The 6,109-nt window shown below is 50.7% G+C and overlaps 1 pseudogene; it reads left to right on the top strand.

Moving 5' to 3' along the window:
- Positions 1 to 1,318: 1,318 nt before the first annotated feature.
- On the top strand, positions 1,319 to 5,619 carry LOC119278754 (annotated as a pseudogene).
- Positions 5,620 to 6,109: the final 490 nt, after the last annotated feature.

Below are 6,109 nucleotides of genomic sequence, written 5' to 3'. Positions count from 1 at the left end.
CAGCATACTGCTCGCCTTAGTGCCGAGTTTGCCATTCAGGACCTCAGGCCGTTGCACTACTTCCTCGGCATTGAGGTGGTACGACGTGCCGACGAGTTCTTTCTTCACCAGCAGCAGTATGCGCAGGACCTTCTTTAGCGGGTAGGCATGCTTAACTGCAAGCCCGTCCCCGCGCCAATCGACACGAAGGCCAAGGTCTCTGCGCTCGATGGCTCACCTGCGCCGGATGCGGCGTTCTACCGCTCCATCGTCGGCGCCCTTCAGTACTTGACACTCACTCGGCCGGACCTGCAGTACGCCGTCCAGCAGGTGTGTCTTCACATGCACGCTCCTCGCGACACTCAATGGAACATGGTGAAGCGGATTCTTCGGTACATCCGCGGCACCACGGCTCTGGGTCGTAGGTTGACGGCTTCGCCCTCGACCGACCTTGTTGCCTACAGTGACGCCGATTGGGCTGGCTGTCCGGACACCCGTCGCTCCACTTCCGGCTACTGCGTCTACTTGGGTCCCTCGCTTATATCGTGGTCGTCTAACGACAACCCACGGTATCCCGCTCCAGCGCCAAGTGCTCGTGGCTTCGGCAGCTTCTCCAGGAGTTGCTCCTTGACGTCCCGAAGGCCACCATTCTCTACCGTGACAATGTCTCTGTAGTCTACCTCTCCGCCAACCCCGTTCATCATCGTTGCACGAAGCATATTGTGCTCGACATTCACTTCGTGCGAGAGCAGGTGGCTCTTCGGCGCATCCGCGTTCTTCACGTTCCCACAGCTCAGCAGTTTGCCGATGTTATGACCAAGGGGTTACTGACGCCTACCTTTGAGGAGTTTCGGTCCAGTCTATGCGTCACTGGTGACGTATTGACTGCGGGGGGTGTTGAACATATCATGTGCATGTATCTGTTAGGATAATCTCCTACCGGCCCCGCCTCTAGTTTTTTGTATAGATGAGGCTGAGGGCTGTCCTTGTACTTATATATGCGTGCACCATGCATCCGATCAATACATCGAGAGTTGCATTGCCTTCAACAGTTTTCATGAACTTGCTGCGTTTTGCGTCGCCATGGAAGCCTCTCTACGAACCGAGATGGGATAACGGGTGAGGCGAGAGGACGAGAAGGGATAAGGCTGCAGCTGGGGAAGCGGTGGATGGGCCTGCAGGGCACGTGTCGATCAGTGAGCACGGTTTATCTTTACCTGTTTTCATCTGGTAGAATCTAAACGTTTTCATACACCATTTCGTAACGTACTGCATCATCATTAAGTTGGAAAAATAAGCACACACACACGGGCGATCACTTACCACTAAGCTGCCAGCCATGGAGGAGTGGTTCTTAAGCTTGTGTTTCGCAACAGCATGCACGCTACTAGCCCTTTCGTTTGTCAGGCTGTCCGGCGGCAATATAGCAGGCCGGCCGCCAAAAAGCAGCTGCCTCCAGGTCCATGGACTCTCCCCATCATCGGCAGCCTACACCACGTCATCAGCCTCCTCCCGCATCGCGCGATGATGAAGCTATCTCGCAGCCACGGGCCGTTGATGGTCCTCAGGCTAGGCGAGGTCCCCATCGTGGTTGTCTCGAGGGCCGAGGCAGCGGCGCTGGTGATGAAGACCAACGACCTTTCGTTCGCCGACCGGCCGCGCAGCGTTACGGTGGACATCTTCAGCTGCGGAGGCAAGGACGTGGCCTTCGCCGCCTACTGTGACCACTGGCGTCAGATGCGCAAGATCTGCGTCATGGAGCTCCTCAGCTCGACGCAGGTGAAGCGCATGGAGGGCATCAGGGCTGACGAGGTGGGCAGCCTCCTCCGCAACATCGCGGCCACCGCATTGACCGGTGCCCCATCAACGTCAGCGAGAAGGTGATGGCGCTCAGCAACGACGTGGTGACGCGTGCGGTTTTCGGCGGCAAATTTGCACAGCAGTGCGAGTACCTCCACGAGTTGAAAGAGGTGTTGAGGCTGCTCGGCAGCTTCTCTCCGGTTGACCTCTTCCCCTCATCGCGGCTGGTGCGGTGGCTGAGCAGCGATGAGCGCCACATGAAGAGAAGCTATGGCCGCATACAGCGCATCATTGCCAATGTCATCGAGGAGCGCAAGGCGGTGCCAGCCTCCATCGCCGGGGATGAGGACCTGCTGGACGTGCTGCTCAGGCTGCAGCACGAGGACTCGCTGGAATTCCCTCTAACCACGCAAACAATAGGCGCAGTCTTGTTCGTGAGTATATATTTCCCTTAATTTCAAGTACCATTTTTATTCTTGGATCTGAATAGTACTAGCTAGAGCAACGTTTCTGAACCACATATGAAAAAGAAAAAAAGGAACGTTTCTGAACCACAATATCTGAATGGGCGAGACGAGTTTTCTTCCGTTTCTGATCCGGAGATGATCTCTACCAGGAGAGAGCGTTGCCTTATCTCAGCTTGTCCTCTGCGACTATACCTTGTGGTTCAGTCACCTGAATAGTACTCCCTCTTTAAAAATAGAGAAAAGTATATTTTTCGTCTCTCAATTCTTAGCGAAGTCTAGATTTGATCCCTCAACTACGAAACTGGACAACCTGCATCACCAACTCTTAAAACCAGACAAGTTTAGTCCCCAACTCAACCAAAGCGGTATCCATGCTGACTCAACATGGTTTTGACCGGGTCATGTCTAGGTGGCGATATTTCTGTTTCTTTTCATCCATCTCCGGTGTAGACATTTCGTCAACAGTTGACTTACAATTGCTGCGCCTTGGCACAAACCGAGCGTGCCGTCAGTCGACGAGCCAGCGCCGCCATCATAGGTGGTCGTGCTAACTACCACGCACCGCTGGGCACCCTGCTCGCCACTAAACACGCCGCTCCAAGTCTTCATGTGTTCGTGCCTCCTCATGCACCTGTTGTCATCCGCCACATCTCCTGCCGGTGTGCCTGCAGCCACCACCGGCTGTCCTTGTCCACACAGAAGGCTCATCCCCGGCAAGCCTTGTGCTCCTCCTTTACCGTCCGTGCTGGCCACTCCTCCGGACGCCTGAAGACCACACGGGACACGGCCACGACCTGCACCACACGGCACAACAAGCATCCACCACGACCTTTCCTCGTGCCTGAGTTTTCCATGAAGGCGCTTGGAGGAGTTACACGGCGCCGCTAGCGCGTGGAGTCATAGGCGTCGAGCAACACGAAATACGATGGGAGGGATGGAGGTTCGTGCTGCGCTCGACGGCGAGGTACGCGCCTCCGCCTACTCACCACACTGTTAGACCCAAGCGATGGACCGCGCTTGAAGGCCGGCGACGACGGCGAGTACCACCATAGCCGCGAGGTGCCCCAGTCCGGCCACGACGGCGACGTGCTCCATCCCGGCGACGAGCAGGTCAAGCCGCGGTGATCCCCTCTCCAGGCGCCGCGCTCACATTGTCGAGGCCAGCAGCAAAAACATACGAGAGAGAGAGTAGGGAATCAGGAGGTCAATTTGGTGGTTTCTTTGCCATGTCAGCATGGATCAGTCAAAACCGGGATGAGTGGGCATCAATACCGGTCAAAACTAAGAGGAGGGATCAAACTTATCCGGTTTTAAGAGTTGGGGGTTCAAGTTGTCCGGTTTTATAGTTGAGGGACTAAATCTAAATTTTTCCAAGAGTTGAGGGACGAAAAGTATACTTTTCTTTTAAAAATACTCCCTCGATACTAAAATAAGTGACTCAAGTTTGTACTAGCTTTGTACTAAAATTAGTATAAAATTGAGTCAGCTAGTCACTTATTTTGGGATGGACAGGGGTATAAGATATTTTAGATCACTTTTATTTAAAAGATCTTACATTTCTTTACAGATGGAGTACCAACTTTTAACATTAAGCACAATCATTATTAATCAAATGTTCACTGTATGCCATACAAAACTACCGTGGTGTAAAGAAACCACACTTTTGACAAGGTTGTGTGCATGAGTGTTCTCTCTCTCTTCAAATAGACGCCCCGCTTTATATATAAAGTCCACGGCCAAAACGACACAAGGTGGTGAAGATAACCCATACAGACAAATCAAAAGAAAAAATAGATAACTGAGTCGGCGGAGAGGAGGACGCCACCAACCCGAAGCCGAGCATGTAAACCAGAACTGGACCGTGTCGCCGTGGGAAATCACCGGCCGCCGACGCACCGAACACACCAAACTATCGCCCGAGAGGGCACGTGTGTGCGTACTCCCACTCTAGCCCGTGGAGCCCTGATCCCGCCATCGCATAGCAAGGACCGAGGATGATGACTACATGGACATGTGTAAATGATAGGAGACCAGCGAATCCATTCCATGCCAGAGCCGAAAAACCATCAGGCTAGGACCAAAGCAAACCCGAAGGCGCCAATGCGCTGTAACCTGATGGTACTTGAGTTCCGCGGCGACGCCCCCACCTCCAAGGGTGTAACGGTGCATAGAGCCGCCGCCGTCGAGCCTAAAACAATAGGCTAGTGTTTTCACCCAAAGCCCTGGCTTGGAGAAGAAACCCCCCAGCGATAGGTAGGTCACACCCGAAGCATTGACATGGAGAAAAAAACCCAGCGACGCCCCCAAAAGGATGGAATGTAAGTCAAACAGTCTGGCGAGCATCAATAATAATAGTAGCATGGAATTATCAGGGTTTGAGGAATATATGTGTGTGTGTGAGTCTGTGTTTTATCTTAATTCATAACAACTTCCGTTTCCAGGACATATTTGCAGCTGCTACGGACACTACAGGAACCACGTTGGCATGGGCCATGTCTGAGCTTATGCATAGTCCTGAGACTATGGAAAAAACACAACAAGAAGTACGTGAGGTGTTGGGTGAGAACAAAGCTCTCATTACCAATAGTGACATCCCTAAACTCCAGTCGGTGCAGATGGTCATCAAGGAAACCCTTAGGTTGCATCCACCCGCTCCTCTAGTTCCACGCGCAGCCAGAGAGGATTGTATTATCATGGGTTATGATATCCCTAAAGGTATCAATGTATACATTAATCTATTCTCAATCTCCCATGATCCTGCATATTGGAACAATCCTGGAGAGTTTAGACCGGAGAGGTTTGAGAACAACAAAATGAACTACAATGGGACATACTTTGAGTTCATTCCCTTTGGAACTGGGCGATGACAATGCCCAGGGATTCAATTTGGCTCGTCACTCATGGAGATGGCACTAACAAACTTTATGTATCACTTCAACTGGAAGCTTCTTGATGGAGCTAGCCTTGATTCAGTTGACATGTCCGAGAAATTTGGGATTACGGTAAGCAGAAGGTATGACCCGAAACTCGGAGCTATTCCACACGTGTGGCCCAATGCTATGTCATCGGACTGATACATAAAGAAAAACATGTTCGCGGTCCAAGATTGCAAGTACCTACACTTCCAACACATGTTAATGATTTCATTATTGCACTCTATGATTGTGCCTTTATGCAATAGAATAGAAGAAGAGGGGGCCACATCAGACGTTATGTTATTGTGTGAACAAAAACATTATGGTATTGTACTACTGTTTGTATTACTGTGCATGACAAAAGATTTTATGTAGTAGAACATGATCGTATAAAACATGGTTGTATTAGTTTTATGTAATGTTACGAACTTCTGAATAATACATCTTCTATTCATTAACTACTATATGTGCGATCTGCCTTTCGAATGGCTCTCTTTAGGCACATGTGATTAGTGGATCATAAATGTATATGTGTTTTATGATATCTACCATTGGAATGGATCACTTTAGGCGCATATGATTAGTTGATTAGAAATATATGTATTTTACGCGATTTTCTGTCTATACATATATGCTCCTCTATGTTGTCTCAAAAGTAGTCTTCTGGAGGTCAAGAGAACACCCAGTAGTTTACTAGCCGTTACAGTACAATTCTTGACATTTACCCATCACAAGTAGAAAACATGGCACTAGTCCCAGTTTCAGAGGGCCTTTAGTCCCGGCTCTGGAACCAAGACAAAACGGTCGGGACTAATGCCCACAACTTTTTAGTCCCGGTTGACTTATGAACCAGGACTAAAGGGGCTCCACATGGCCGCTGTGGGGCACCCAGGCAGGAGGACCTTTAGTCCCGCTTGGTAACAACAACTGGGACTAAAAGGCAGCCAC

The sequence above is a fragment of the Triticum dicoccoides genome, chromosome 3B, assembly GCF_002162155.2.
Source record: "Triticum dicoccoides isolate Atlit2015 ecotype Zavitan chromosome 3B, WEW_v2.0, whole genome shotgun sequence".
NCBI classification, from domain to species: domain Eukaryota; kingdom Viridiplantae; phylum Streptophyta; class Magnoliopsida; order Poales; family Poaceae; genus Triticum; species Triticum dicoccoides.
This window is presented reverse-complemented; position numbering and strand designations above follow the sequence as displayed.